Genomic DNA, 16,495 nt, shown 5'->3' with positions numbered 1-16,495 from the left:
CAACTGGGGAGCAGACCGTGTCTCTGACAGCCAGAGAGCAAAGGAGAGGCCCCACACAACATCTAGGGCAGGCTCTGGTCGCAACACCAATCACACCCCCTCTCCAGGGAATAATGGTGAGCATACTCCGAGGAAAGACGTGGCAGGCATCCACACCAAATACAACCCTTGTACCAAAAGTAATGGACTCACAGGTTACACAGGGATGCTCCACACAACATCAGCCCTTCAGGACCACAGTATATAACTGGTGCTCCTAAATTTATAGAGACAGAGAAAGTTAGGTGAAATGAAAAAGCAGAGGAACCACACCCAATTAAAATAAGAAGAGAAATCCCCTTAAAGAACAGACAATGAAACAGACCTCTCCAAGCTACTCGAGTTCAAAAAGGAGGCCATGCAAATGCTGAAGGAGTTAAGAAAGACCATTGCTAGAAAAGCGGATTACTGTAACACACAAGCTAGAAACAATAACGAGGAACCAATCAAAACTGGACAAGTGAATGGATGAGCTAAAAACCAATCCAGAAGCAGTGAATAGCAGACTACATAATGCAGAAGAACAAACGAGTGATCTGGAACAAAGAATGATGTAAATCCCCCCATCAGAAGAGCAAACAAGCTGAAATCAACATATGAGATCTGTGGGATAATATAAAACTGAGCTAATCTAGAAATTATCATGCTAAGTGAAGTCCATCAGACAACGAGACACCAACATCAAATACTATCACTGACATGTGGAATCTAAGAAGAGGACACAATGAACTTCTTGGCAGAACTGATACTGACTCACAGACTTTGAAAAACTTATGGTTTCCAAAGGAGACAGGTTGGGGGGTGAGGGAAGCACTGAGGGTTTAGGATGGAAATGCTATAAAATTTGGTTGTGGTGATTGTTGTATACCTGTAAATGTAGTAAAATTCAATGAGTAATAAAAAAAAAAAGTGAGACAATCAATGCATAATAGGGGTACCAGAAGGAGAAGAGAGAAAAAAGATGATCAAGAACCCAGGTGAAGAAATTATGGCTGAACACTTTCCAAAGCTAAAGAAGGAAACATATGCAGGTACAGGAAGCACAGAGGGTCCCAAACAAGATGAATCCAATCAGAGCCACAATAAGACATAGCATAATTAAAAAGGCAAAAGTGACAGATAAGGACAGGATTCTAAAGGCAGCAAGAGAAAACAACAACAACAACAACAACAGTCCATTACAAGGAAGCCTCCATCAGGCTATCAGCTGATGTCTCTGCAGAAACTTCACAGGTCAGAAAGGAGTGACAGTCTATTCAAAGTGATGGTATATTCAAAGTCCTGAAAGGGAAAAACTTGCAACCTAGAATATTCTACCCAGCAAGATTATCATTTAGAATGAAGGAGAGATAAAGCAGATGCAAACTATGACACTGAGAATGGATAAGCATTGAGGTCCTACTGTAGAGCACAGGGAATTCTCTCCAGTCTCTTGGAAGAGAACATGATGGAAGACAGTATGAGAAAGGGAATGTGTTTATAGGTATGGATGGGTCCCTTTTCTGTGCAGCAGAAGTTGGGAAAACACTTCTGTAAGTCAATTATACTTTAATAGTGTATAGTATTTATATATAATATATACTATATAATATAAATAAAATTTATCAATTATTTGATAAATCAATTATACTTTAATAGTGTATAGTATTTATATATAATATATACTATATATTATAAATTAAAAATATATTTATAATTTTATTATGATTAATTATAATATATATTTATATTATTAAATATATTTTATATATTATGTATTTTATATATTTTATAATATAAATATACATATTTTATAATTTAATATATTAAATATAATTATATACCTATTTATATATTATATTATATTATAATATATAAGCCTTATATTTATTACTCAATATATTTATTAATATATCAATATAATTAATTATATAACTAAATATAATGTATAATATTTGATAATATATTTAAATATAATATAAATTATATAATTTTTCTATACCTTAATAGAATTTTAAATGAAAAATAAAAAGTTTATCAGACAAGCAAAAAGTAAAAGAATACAGCAATACTAAACCTATCATAGAAGAAATCAAGAATCAACAGGAAAGAGAAAATCACAACAGGAAAAGCAAATATATAAAAGGGCTAAAGATCACCTAAATAAACCCATACGCAGATTAAAAAAGAATTTAAAAATTCTGTAAAAGTGACTATAACTACAATTACTAGCAAAAGGATAAACATTAAGATGTAAAATAGGACATTAAAGTCATAAAATGTGAAAGAGAGGAGTAAAAAATATAGATTATTATGTATTATGTAACTATCAGTCTAAAGCAAGTAGCTATAGTAATGGGTTAACATACTTGAAAACCAGTGTAACCATAAATCAAAAACACACAACAGATTCAAAAAGAAAGGAACTCAAACATATTACAAAAGAAAACCATCATATCACAAAAGACAAAAACAGAAATAAGAAGAAATCAACAAAGAAGATCTACAAAACCAACTGGAAAACATGGTTTAAAATGGCAATCAGTAGATATCTATCAATAATTACTTTAAATGTCACTGGACAAAACGCTCCAGTCAAAAGACATAGAATGACTGGAGTTCCCATCGTGGCGCAGTGGTTAACGAATCCAACTAGGAACCATGAGGTTGCGGGTTCCATCCCTGCCCTTGCTCAGTGGGTTAATGATCCAGCGTTGCTGTGAGCTGTGGTGTAGGTCGCAGACACGGCTCAGATCCCGCATTGCTGTGGCTCTGGCGTAGGCCAGTGACTACAGCTCTGATTCGACCCCTAGCCTGGGAACCTCCAAAAAAAAAAAAAAAAAAAAAAAGACAAAAGACATAGAGTGACAGACTGGACCAAAAAAAAAAAAAAAATTTACTTTAGGGTGAAAGACACACAGATTGAAGGTGAGGGGATGGAACACCTGTCAGAATGGCTATCATCAAAAAGAACACAGATTTTAAAATGTTGGCAAAGATAGGGAGATAAGGGAGACCTCCTATATACCATAGGTGGGAATGTAAAGTGGTGCAGCCACTGTGCAAAATAGTATGGAGGTTCCTCAAAAAACTAAAATTTGATGACAACATGACCCAGCAATCCTGCCCTGGATATATATCTGAAAAACAAACAAACAAACAAAAAAACAAAAAACTAACTCGAAAAGATAACATGCATCTCAATGTTCATTGCAACATTATTTACAACAGCTGAGACATGGAAGCAACCCAAGTGTCCATCAGTAAGGAATGGATAAAGAAGATGTGGTACACACACGCAATGGAATGGTACTGAACCATAAAGAAAGAATGAAATTTTGCCATCTGCAGCAACATGGTCGCACTTGGAGGGCATGATGCTAAGTGAAATAAGTCAGGCAGAGAAAGACAAATACTGTATGATATCACATATATGTGGAATCTAAAAAATAAAACAAAATAGTAAATATAACAAAAGAAGCAGACTTGCAGATATAGAGAACAAACTAGTGGTTACCAGTGGGGAGAAGGGGGAGGGGATTATACAGGGAGAATGGAAGGTACAAATTAATGTGTGCAAGATAGGAAGTCAGGATGCATTGCACAACACAGGGAAGGCAGCCAATATTTTGTAAACTTTAAATGAAGTATAACCTTTAAAAATTATCTAAAGTGTTTTTAAATAAAATAAAATTTTTAAATGAAGGTGTTTTCTCTCAGGCACTTTGTTGCTTAAAAAAAAAAAAAATGAATGGGTCAACAATCAAATCAAAGAGGAAGTCAGAAAATACCTTGAGACAAACGACAATGAAAACACAACGGTACAAAATCTATGGGATGCAGCAAAAGGAGTTCTAAGAGGGGATTCATGGCAATATAGTCCTTCCTCAAAAAATAAGAAAAAAATCTCAAATAAGCAACCAAACTTACCAAATTTTTCAAAATTTTTTGAAAAAGAAGCACGGAAAAAACCCAGAGTTAGAAGAAGGAAGGAAACAATAAAGATCATCAAGGAAATAAACAAAAGATATATTAAAAAATAGAAAAGATCAATAAAACCAAGAGCTGTTTTTTTTTTTTTGAAAAGGTAAACAAAATTGACAAACCTCTAGCCAGCCTTAAAAAGAGGAAAAGAGAGGACCCAAATAACCAAAATACGAATTGAAAGAGAAATAACAACTCACATTGCAGAAATATAAAAAAAAATCATAAAAGTAAACAATGAACAGTTACATGCCAACAAACTGGACAACCTAGAAGGAATGAACAAATTTCTAGAATTATATACCCTACAAAACAGAGTTAAGTAATGGATACCTTTAATGGACCTATTAACTAGAAGTGAGATAAAATATATAATTTTTAAAAACTTCCTACAAAAAAAAAAGTCCAGGGCCAGATGGCTTTACTGGCAAATTCTACCAAACATACAAAGAAGAACTTTTACCCATCTTTCTCAAACTTTTCCAAAAGATCAAAGTGGAGGGAACACTTCCAAAGACATTCTATGAAGCTACCATCATCCTGATGCCAAAACCAGACAAACCACCAAAAAAGAAAATAAGCCAACACCTTTGAATATAGATGCAAAAGTTCTCAATAAAATTTTAGCAAACCAAATCCAATAACATAAAAAAATCATACATCACGACCAAGTGGGATTCAAGTTCACAAGAATGGTTCAATATACGTAAATCAATCACTGTCATATACCACATGAACAAAAGATAAGTCAAAAACCACATGATCATCTCAATAGATGCAGTAAAAGCATCTGACAAAAAGTCAACATCCATTCACCAGAAAACTCTTACCAAAGTGGGTATAAAGAAAACACATCTCAACATAACAAAAGCCATTTATGACCCACTCAGAACCAGTATAATACTCAAACAGAGAAAAGCTGAATGTCTTCCTGCTAAAATCTGGAACAAGACAAGGATGCCCACTCTCACCACTGTTATTCAATGTAGTATCAGAAGTCCTAGCCATAGCAATCAGACAAGCAAAAGGAATAAAAGGTATCCAAATTGGAGGAGAAGAGTAAAATCGTCACTCTATGCAGATGACTCCACACCAAACTATTAAAATTAATAAATGACTTCAGCGAAGTAGTAAGATACAAAATTAATATACAGATATCTATGGCTGAGTAATAGTCATGTGTGTACATACACACATACACCACACACACACACACACACGTCAAATCAGTTGTCTATGGATGGGCACTTGGAATGTTTCCACATCTTGGCTATTGCAAATAGCGCTGTAGGAACATTGGGGTGCCTGTATTTCTTTAAATTAGAGGTTTCATTTTTTTTAGATATATGCCTGAAACCTACACAATACTTCAAAATCAACTATATTTCAACAACAAAACAACAAAATAAAAGAGTATTACCCTAGAACTTGATCCAGTTTCCACTGATGGTACCATCTTCCAGAACGACCATAAAATATCACAACCAGGAAGGTGACCTCCACACCATCCACAGAGCTTGGTCACATGTTACTGTATTTACATGTACACACATGTGTTTGTGTATTCTTAGTTCTAGGCGATTCTCTTATATGTGTACAAGCCACTGTATTTTAAGCAATGGAACATCTAAAATACACTTACTGAAAGAAATTTATCTTAAGGAAGTGTGGTATATTTTTGCAGTTTCCCTAGCAGGGAATGCCATTTGTTTTATGCTGACGTTAGCTGTAATGCTATGGAAATGATCAACTCAACAAGCATTCGATACTGTGCTGAATTTCAGGCAATCAATTGTTTTCCTAAAGCTCCATGCCTAACAGTTCTGTCCATAATGATCTGTCTTGTCCAATGAAACTCACGTGATGTTTAAGTAAAATCCACATATTTGGAAACCCATTTCACCAAGTGAGAGGAATTCAGGTGCATATTTATAATCTAGAAGTGGGTTTTAGGGAGGAAAAGCAGTGAAATTCATTACTGTTTAGAAAGGTAAACCTTCCCCAAAGTAGGAAATAGATTCACATTTCAGGTTAATGGAATACTTAAGCTTAAAGATGAGCTTTGTTTGTTTGGTGTTTTTTGTTTGTTTGTGGCCTTTTAGGGGCACACCCATGGCATATGGAAGTTCCCAGGCTAGGGGTCTTATCGGCATTGCAGTTGCCAGCCTACACAACAGCCACACCAGATTCGAGTGGCATCTGCAACCTACATACATGTAGATCACAGCAACGCCAGATCCTTAACCCAATGAGTGAGGTCAGGGATTGAACTTGCGTCCTTACGGAGGCTAGTTGAGTTCGTTACCGCTGAGCTACAACAGGAACTCCCTAAAGATGAGTTTTGAACAGTGGCCCCCAGTTATTAGCACGAGCCCCACGCTGGCTCAGATGCTTACAAAACCAGCTGCCTACGACATCCCCGGGAGATTTTCCCAGTGTCCTCTGGTACCTTCAGGTCTGAAGTGAAGCATGGACATCAGGGCTGTTTTAAAGGGTCTCCGGGTAATTCTAACATGTGCCCAGGTTGAGAACCAATCCCCAAGACTATGAAGAGGTACTGAATAATATATGTTACACACATCCTGCTTGCAGAGCTGAAGAAGTAAGAGGCATATCGAAGCATCACATTCTGGTTGTACCAGAATGAGCCGGTTTTTCTCCCCCACTTTACGCTTGAGTAAATTATATAGAAAGAGGCAGCTGGAGCTCTAAGGGAGCAAGCAGATTACGCAGGTATGGACAGATGCAGGGGTTCCTATACACAGATGCCTCCCAGTCAGGCTTCTGGTTGTAACTGAGAATTTATTGTAGGAAGCACTGATAAAACACAGGGTGTGCTCAAATATAGTTTTGGATATTCTGGTGTGCATGTTAGTAGCAAGGACCTCTCTCTCCTGGCTATTGGAAAACCACTTTCAGAGAGGCAGCTTATGAGTTAAACAGTCCAAAATGGCCAATTAGAACCCATCAGTCGGTAGACTTCCAGCCCCCGATTCTGTGCAATCCAAAGCTGGTACTGATTGACCCCTTCACCCCTGCTATCTCCCTCCTCAAACAACAGCCCATCACATGCCGCTGGGTTCATTATGAAATAATGGAAACCAGCCCTCATTCCTTTGTGGACTGGACCCTGCTTGGTATCGCACCGGGTCGATCCTAAGACCCCCTTCGTATTAGAGAAACAGCTAATACAATTAACCCCAGAGCTAACACTGAGAGGGGCAACTGCCAAGCACGGGGTGAAGTGTGCTGTTGGCATTAACTTATTCATTTCTCTCACCATCCCGTGGGGGCTGGCAGCATCTTCAAGCTGAGAAGCACACAAATTATTTAAGTCAACTGCCCAGATCAGGTAGCTATTGAGTTCCAGAGTCTGAAAATGAACCCAGGCCATGCACATCAAGCCAGCATCCTCCCGTTAACCACCGTCTGCCTGTCTGTCCATCAGCTCAAGTTACAAAAGAAACTTGTAGCCTGTAAGTAAGTGCAGTGATCTTATGGGTGTGTGTGCAACAACAGATACGTGTTTATGAAATACTATGTATATATATGTAAGCTTATGAAATACTATGTATATATATGAATATTATGTAGCTATATGTATGAAACCTATATGATACTAAATACATCTTTGTATGTATAGATATGACTTGATATGTAGGACAGTTTTTGCTTATTTGTTTATCCTGTTTTGTTTTTATTTTTGGAGTTAACCTCACTGGTTTCCCTCACAATCTTTTTCTTTTGGCTGCACTTGTGCCATGTGGTAATTCCCAGGCCAGGGATTGAAGCTCCACCACAGCAGTGACAATGACAGATCCTTAATCTGCTAGGCCACCAGGGACCTTCTCAAATTCTTGAAGGTGGAATTGTCCTGAGAGCTTCTGGATTGATGGTAGCATCCAGCCAGCCAGAGAACCACTGCATTACAGGGTGGTCCAAACTCTCAGAGCAGACTCTTCTGTGATGTTCCCCTGATGTAACGTTCTTTCAGTATGACTTGGGCTTGGTGACTGGCATGCAAACTAATATGAGTAACCTTGGAGTTCTTCTACAAAACCTTTTCCTTTTTTCTCTCTTCCTGCCCTTATCCAGACAGGAGGGGAAAAAGCATAACAGCTTTAATATCTTACATAGAAAATCATCCTTACATTTTCATTTCTGAGTTAAGTTTGGGAACCTAAAAGACATATTTTGAAGGACTTGGTTGATGTCTTGAATAAAAACGCTGCATTTATAGCATCAGTTTTGTTTGCAATAACTCACCCTGGGGTTGGCCAGTACTGGCCAGTCAGATGGTAAATTTGGAAGTCTGGCGAGAGGTTTCAAGAAGAGAATTAAAAAGAAGCTCCTATTGGCAGGTGTGATGTGATAGAATGTTCCGGATGGCTTGGAATATAGCGCAAGTCGTGAGGTCTATACTCTTGGCTCAATCTGTGTTTCTGATCCCGGTCATTAGCCTGCAAGTTGAAGATGCATTTACAGGGGCAGGTGTTTCCCAATAGATATAATTTTTACTCTCTTTGTATATAAATAAGTAATTACTAGGGGAACGCTATCAGAGTTGATAAAAGATAAACGTCGCAAAGTAATTATTTTCCTTAACTGAGAACACGTTTGTTGACTGAGCAGTAGCTGGAACACCAGTATTACTGTTTGTCCACACGAGGGCAATTACCGGTTTTCCCAAAACAATCATGGGTGATGGTGTAAGACTTAACAATGAGAGGGCTTAGCAGTCTCTGTTCCCAGAGGGAGTCATGAAAGAGGGAACTGCTGGTGAGACACCCTGGTATTTGTAGGGCCGGTGACACGAAGCATTTCCGTGCCCTTTTTATCGCCAGATTCACTTACACTTCTTCCAAAACACCAGGGTGTGACTGGTTCCAGGCGTGGGAGGGGGTACCGATGAACTGTTGTCCCCCCCAGCCTCATCTATCAGACTGTGCCTTTGCCTCTCCCAGAGGCTCCCAGAAGTGTTCCAGATGAAAGCCAGGGCCAGCTTCTGTTCTCACGGCAGGAAAAGCATAGAAGGGCCTTGCAGCCGTGGTCAAGTGCAAGCATGCATGCGCCACACAGCTGGGTACCTTCATTCCTGTGCAATGACAGGTGCTGCATGGGCATCTGGGCATGTACCAGCCTCCTTAAGGAATCCCTGAAGCCAAAACGTTGGCATTTCACCCATCACCGACAAGCCAGCACCCGTAAAAAGCAAAGAGCAAGCCCTGGGGGTAGGGTTACGAGGGCATCGCATCTCCATTCCGCCAATGGGCTTGGCGTCAGGAGCAGACCAACTGCAGCCCCGCTGCTGACAGATCAGCTTCATTCAACATGCATTTTATAGCAGACAGCACAGCTGGGGGCCCAAAATGTGTCTTTTATGGAGATGGATGGCAAGCTGGGTGAGGTTCCAAAAGGTCTTTAAGAGACAAACCTTTGGCATGGGTTTTTTTTTTTTTTTTTTTTCAGCTGCCTTGAAAAGTCAGCTCTGAGGGGTGCTCTCCACTCTGGACTCCCTGGAGAACGTCAAACCCCCCGTGCCCCTGCCCCCGCCTGCTGGATGCTGTTTTCCTGAAGTCTGTAGAGAATCCCAAGGCAGGGAAGTTTTAGTCCATGAAACAAAGGCTGGGCTTGGGGGCAGGGAGGGGCCTTCCAGTCCGTTTTGGCTTGAAGGGGGAGAATTAATTTGAGTCCACAGCTTTGTCAACCTGGGTATGTCAGCTGGGTGGCTCAGTACTGAGCCTTAACTGGGGATGGGGTGGGACATCTAAGTGGGATTCTGAGGGCAAATATGCAGGAATTCCCTCAGAACCTCCAGCCCTCTGGGGAATGCAGGCAATGGGCTGCATGCAAATGACACAGCAGGGAGGCTCTGGGCAAAGTCTGAAAATGCAGCGTGGCGCCCAATCCAGACTGTTCTCCAGGGACCTTGTGACACAACAGTAGTGTCTCTGAGTCCAGTAACGTTCTCCAAGCCACACCTTCCTCCTGAGAAAGCCACAGCCTAGATGTCACCCTTGGTGTCTATGCTCTATTACCGCATTAGAAATTTGTACGGACTCCTTATTAACCTGCTGAAAAATCGGTGTTCTCATCCACTGCACAGTCTTCCAGATTTTTCGGCACAGCAAACAGCGTCGTAGGAGAAAATGTGTTGTTGCTTCTCTCTCCCTCTTGTCTACCTGCAGCAGAACCCCTGGTGCTCGGACAGGCTTGTAACTCTATTCAGAGACAGCGCCACCCTTGGACTGGACAGAGGAAGACAACCTGAGGGGGTGAGGCCGGCTCTGGGGCCCGGTTTCCTTGCCTTTTCCATCACTGTGGGCGTCCTGTCTTAGCGTTGAGCCTCCTCCCTCCACCTTCGGGTCCAATTCTTCTCACCCTCTGTCATTATTCCCTTTCCTCTTCCCCTTGGACAGATCCCCGTGATGGTACGAGGCCCATGGGAACAAGCCAGGATGCCTGCCCTACGGTCACACCTGCTGATCAGCAACCTCAGTTCTGTGTGCACCCTAAACTCCTCCATCGTCCCCCCCCCACCACCACCACCACTTGCTGTGTTAAGGTAACACATCGCAGATCCAGGTATTAGGATGTGGGTACCTCTGGACGGCCATTCATCTGCCTGGCCCAGTATGTTCTCAGATTAAAACATCCCGGTGGCAGACACACACATAAAATAGATGGGGAAAAATGCCTGTTCCCTCCTCCTGTCTGCTCAGCTCCTCGGAGGCACTCATTGCTAACATGGTCGTGTGGGTCCTTGTATCTTTTCCTCTATGACTACAGAGCAAAATCTTTTTTTTTTTTTTTACATAAATTCAATCAAACTTTAAGTATTGTTGTCTAGCTTGCCTTTCTCATCCACAGGCATGTCTTGTTGAGCTTTCCACATCAATGCATATAAATCTATCTTGTTCTAAGTAGAATGTCATAGATTTGAATACCATCAGTGACCTAACCCTTTTTCCATGGATGGTGTCTGAAGAATCAAAAGGCTTCCCTTGAAGACGGGCTGGCTTTGGTGACCCATCTTTGATGAACACAATGGGGGTGAAAGTGACTCCATGTGACTTTGAAATCCAGGTCATAAAAGGGAACACATCCTCCTGGAACCCAAAGGCCATGCCGTGAGGAAGCCGCAGCCCGTGGCCAGGCCCAGCTGCTGTGATCCTGACGTGCAGCGTGGCCCCACCACACTTGAGTGAGGAAGCCTTCTGGAAGCATTGAGTCGCTGCCCAAGTGGGGCAGGATGGATGTGGGCATAATTCTTCAATACCAAGGACCCACGTCTAGAACAATGCATGCAGCTACCTTCAGAGGAGTTTCCTGTCAGGTATGGAGCAGGCTAATGCTGAGATAGACATTTTTAGGGGGAATTCTTCGGGGGATTTTGGAAAATCTTGCAGCAGGATGTTAAGAATTGCTCTGAATCATGAGCAGGAACTATTTCCTTATATTTCACCAAGTGCATTTTGCAAAGAACAGAGGGAGGCCTCTTCTGAAACATAATACAGTAGGGTCACAAAATCACAAAGAGGGACTGACAGAGGACAATGTGCCTTGAACACGGCGGGGGGGGTGTGTGTGCTCTACTCTGCCAGACCCCCCTCTCCCCCAGGCCCTCCTCTCCCCACTGGCACAGTCACGAGCTCCAGTTTTTACACCTGCTAGTAAAACTTTTAAGTATTCCTCTTCGATTTGTTAGTGCTTATTACTTTGCAAATTATATGCATGCATTATTGTAGCTCATATATTATCTACATTGTGAAACCCACACAGAATAAGAAAAAGGATGGGATGAATATAAAATTATAATGCAAAAATATTTTTCCATGTATTATTATTTTTTTTTTTGCCTAAATAATGCCTATTTGCTTTTATTCTCATGAAAAAACACATTAGCTCTAAGGCATCCAGGGTGGTTGGCTTTTAATTAGTTTGCTTATTATAATGCCTTAATATAATTAGCGATGATTCTAGATTCAATACCTACTTGGGGGAAGTTCCTGGCTATCAACAGTGATGCAAATTCACCTCTTTTCTTTTGGTCTTTTAGGGCTGCACTTGTGCCATATGGAAGTTCCCAGGCTAAGGGTCAAAATGGAATTACAGCTGCCAGCCTACACCACAGCCACAGCAAAGCAGAATTTCAGCCATGTCTGTGACCTACACCACAGTTCACAGTAATGCCAGATCCTTAACCCACTGAGCGAGGCCAGGGATCAAACCCTCATCCTCATGGACACTCGTCGAGTTCATTACCACTGAGCCACGACGGGAACTCCTAAATTCACATCGTAAACAATGCTCTCAATACTTTCAGATCAGGCAGGTTCTTGCTTGTCTGATCTCACATACCCTTTGCAGTGCTGACCTCATTAGAGGGCTACTCAAAAGCTTCTCCTGGGATTTAACAGGAGAGGAGTGGACTGTGGTCCTACCCTGCTTTCTTGGACTTGAGATAAGGGTACCTATTTTCAATGCACAGTTCTTTTATAAAAAAATGTTAAGCTACGAACCCATTCTGTGCGGGCTAGATTACTGAATGAAATAATCTACTGAAGTCACGTGAAAGTGTACACTGGGGATTAAGTAAGTAAAAGCCGGGTCTGGGCTCCTCCAAGGTGCACAAACTCCTGATCTACCCTCAGGAGAACGTGCCTTCCCGGGACAGGACACACACCGTCTACCATGGATCCCAGTGAGGACTCAGCATCCTTTAGCCTGTGTGTTACAAATCGATACATTGTAACCACCATCTATCTCCTAGAAATACATAGAAATGGAAGCTCCAGGATTTTCTCTCTACACGCCCAGGGGTTGTTGAGTGAACTTCGTCGTGTGTTGAAGAACATCACGTTAGAGAAACACCACTGACAGAAGCCGTAGCGGGATGTCTGTGGAATTACTTCCAGGGGAATTAAAACAAAAAAGGGCTCTTTAGCATTTTTCAGTTTATTTTGCAGATGGGTCAGGTTCATGGGGGTAGGACACTTCTTGGGGTACCAAGAAAGGAAATGCCTTAAGGTGGCTTTTCCATTTCCATGAGTTTTACCAACTCCAGCATAAGGACATGAGAATTATCTACAGTTGCCCACATTCTGGTGACACAATGCTCCAGCCTCTTTCACCAGGACAAGAGCATTTAAGAAACGTTTGTGGAATGAATAAACGTCAAGTGAATCCATGACTCGCGGGAGATAAAAAGTTTCGCCTGAATTCTTCCATAATCTGTCTCTGCATTTTTCAACCTTCAAGAAAAGGTTGAACCGAAGCTGCCCGGGGAACCGAAGCTGGTTCCTGCCAGGGTGGGTGCTGGGGGCACTCACCTGTCCCCTGGATCTGATATTCAAACACTCGCTGGTAACAAAAAGCACTGCTATGTGCAGAAAGCTTTTGCTTCTTTGCATATATATATACTTTTTTTTTTAAATGTCTATCCTGAACTACTATGGCATGCTTGCTCAAGATAAGTACTTCTTAGCGATTATTTAAGGAGACCCAAGAAACGATTATGAATGGGACCCACTGCCCCCTCCTGGTGCTCTCACCACCTCTTCAAGGGTGGGACTGGTACAGCTGTGTTGAGCAAGAGCTGGGGGACCACAGACTCTCACTGTGGCGCAGGAACACCAGAGGAAGCAACGAAGGCCAAGGACAGAAGTGATGCTCGCGTGGAGGGCAGACACAGGATGTTTCTGAGATACAGCTAAAGAGCAAGACAGACACACCACGGGGAAAGAGAATACGAGCTGATTTTGAGCAACAAAGATTGACGCCACTCTCCCTGGTCTCTTAAAGCAGCAGAGAAATAGTGCATTCTTTTGATGGTTCCCAGGCTAGTGGTCAAATCAGACCTGTAGCTGCAGGCCCGGCCACAGCCACAGCAACACCATACCCGAGCCTTGTTTGTGACCTAAACCATAGCTCATGGCAACGCTGGATCTTTAACCCACTGAGGAAGGCCAGGGATCAAATCTGCATCTTCATGGATACTAGTCAGACTCGTTTCCACGGGGCCATGAGAGAACTCCCAAAATAGTGCATATTTTTGAAAAGATCAAATCTGGCAGAGGATTGTTTTGGTCAACACTGGGGAGAATATGGGCTCTTGGGAAAACGTGCCCTTTCTCGATCAGTGGCATATTTATTCAAGTCTTCTATGTATATAGCCCAGTAAGTTATCTTGCATCCCCTGTTTAGCACGAAAAGCAGTATCAGAAACAGTCCTGATAGCTGGTTTGATTGAGGCACTCCATGTTTTCCATGTATTACTGTAAAACCCAGAACGATAAACTTCTTTGGACTTGGGTGCTATATGTAGAACAATTTGCCTTAAGTAGAAATAAATTCAAGTTATTTTTTCCCCTAAAGCGCTTTTACTCTGTTTGTTTTATTTTCGAAGCAGTGATACAGATGGACACAAACTGTCCAACGAAACACAAAGACGGGAATTAGATGCCAAGTGATCGCACAGTGTTAAAAAAAAACCCTCCGGGGGTTCCTGTTGTGGCTCAGTGGTAATGAACCCAACTAGTATCCATGAGGACACAGGTTCGATCCCATCCCTGGCCTCGCTCAGTGGGTTAAGGATGTAGCGTCACCGTGAGTCGAGGTGCAGGTCACAGATGCAGCTTGGATCCGGCACTGCTGTGGTCGTGGTGTAGGCTGGCGGCTGCAGCTCCAATTTGACCCCTAGCTTGGGAACTTCCATATACTGTGGGAGTGGCCCTAAAAAGAAAAAACAAAGGAGCAAACAAACAAACAAAAAAAACCCAACCAAAAACAAACCCTCTAAACAACAATTCTCTTCCCTAGTCTACACGAAAGGACAATACCGACTGTGGACTCCAGGGTCCTGCAAATTGAGCTGAATTTCTCACAACACCAACCATGTTGATGCCACCACACAGAACCCACATTCATCTCACCCCGCGATTCTCAGGAGCTTCTGCACGAGGACAACATCTACAGCGCCAGGCAGTTAGCTAGCAGCGTCAGAGGGCTGTCATCTGAGATGGACGGGAAGCCCTGCCTTGGGAAGAAGCCTGCTATGTCAGGGGTTCCATTTTAAGCAATTCTCCTCAATCCAGCCCATTTTACTTAACCGCCATCAGTGGGGGTACCTCCATCAACACGCACAGGTCCCCATCACCCGTGCTCTGTGGATGGAAGCTCTTCCATGTTCTGATGACATGTCCTTGAGGACTTGAGCGCGTGTCTTCTTGTCTCGAGCCAGTCGTTCCCATGCTCAAGTCAGTGACACAGGAAGGGCCAAAGGAACTCTGGCCACATACTGGCAGAGGGAGACATCTTCCTTGAGGGCCTTTCAAATCCTCATTTTGGCAGGTGTAGCTTTTCGGTCTGCTCTGTCTTTGAACACATTTTTTTTTTTCCTCCATATTTAGAACATAAAGCTTGCTAATGCATATGAGCTCTGGGGCAACTGAGCCTTCCAAAGGACCCTGATGTTTTTTTAGCAAGTTGACGTGAATCTCTGCTAGATATCAGCCGAAACTGGTTGGTACCTCCCCACGCATTCTTAGACTCTAAGAACACGTCTGTTACACAGATGGTGTGGTTTCTACCCTAGAGAGCAACACGAAACATCAATTAATCAGATGAAGATTTGCCACCCGCCGAGGAACGTTTAAATGTACACTGTACAGGTGATCATTTTTTATTTTTTTAACAAAGAGAATTATAAATGTCACACTATGTATAAAAATATAGGTTGTATATCTGAAATCATTTGCACATCTTGGTTTTCATGTGAAACGAAGGCATTTGAAAACTGTTCATTATTGGGGAGTTTAACGTATAACATTTATTTTCTTTCTTTCTTTCTTTTTTTTTTTCTTGCTTTTTAGGGCTATACCTGTGGCATATGGAGGTTCCCAGGCTAGGGGCTGAATTGGAGCTACAGCTGCCGGCTGGACCACAGCCACAGCAGCATGGGATCTGAGCTGCACCTGCAACCTACACCACAGCTCTCAGCACCGCCGGCTCGTTAACCCACTGACCAAAGCAGGGGATTGAATCCTCATCCTCACAGATACTAGTTGGGCTCATTTCCACTGAGCCACAACGGAAACTCCCAATATTCTTTTGTTTGTTTTCTTTTCAAACTGTGCTACTTACTTTAAAGCACCGTGATAAAAATCACAAAATGCAAATGGAATCTTATGGGGTATATTTTAGAGGAAACACAGATACTGAGTTCCCGAAGATGTCTAAAATTTCTACCATACTTTAGTGAGCTGTTTGAGAAACAGTGATGGTGGAGATTGAAGGCAAATCCACCAGCGTCTGTTACTAAGCAACAATTCCCATCACCAAGACAGCTGGATGTTCGTCAAGTCTGATTCCTATTTCAGTTGATGCCACTTGAAATCTGTCAGAGAACTGCTATTTGCTCTGTAACCTTTTGTGGCGTTTGCAGTCTTTTTGGCTTCATCTGCGCATGTTTAAAAGACTGCATTAAAAAGTA

General features: G+C 41.9%; 1 long non-coding RNA gene across 26 annotated transcripts in view; it reads right to left on the bottom strand.

The window, feature by feature from the left end:
- The window catches only part of LOC102166211 (uncharacterized), a 544,835-nt gene that overhangs the window by 9,748 nt on the left and 518,592 nt on the right, over positions 1–16,495 (bottom strand). Inside the window, exon 8 of one of the 26 annotated variants that reach the window (XR_014836096.1) lies at positions 193–256. The exons of the other annotated variants lie outside the window; for them this stretch is intronic. This is a non-coding gene — a long non-coding RNA (uncharacterized LOC102166211). The remainder of the gene's footprint in view (positions 1–192; positions 257–16,495) is intronic. 26 annotated transcript variants of the gene reach the window in all.

Source organism: Sus scrofa, chromosome Y (assembly GCF_054392235.1).
Source record: "Sus scrofa isolate SSC_HxYL_T2T_F1_AM1 chromosome Y, Sscrofa_HxYL_maternal_Yorkshire_Landrace_v2.0, whole genome shotgun sequence".
Taxonomy (NCBI): Eukaryota; Metazoa; Chordata; class Mammalia; order Artiodactyla; family Suidae; genus Sus; species Sus scrofa.
The sequence above is the reverse complement of the archived record's forward strand: the minus strand, read 5'-3'. Positions and strand labels throughout refer to the sequence as shown.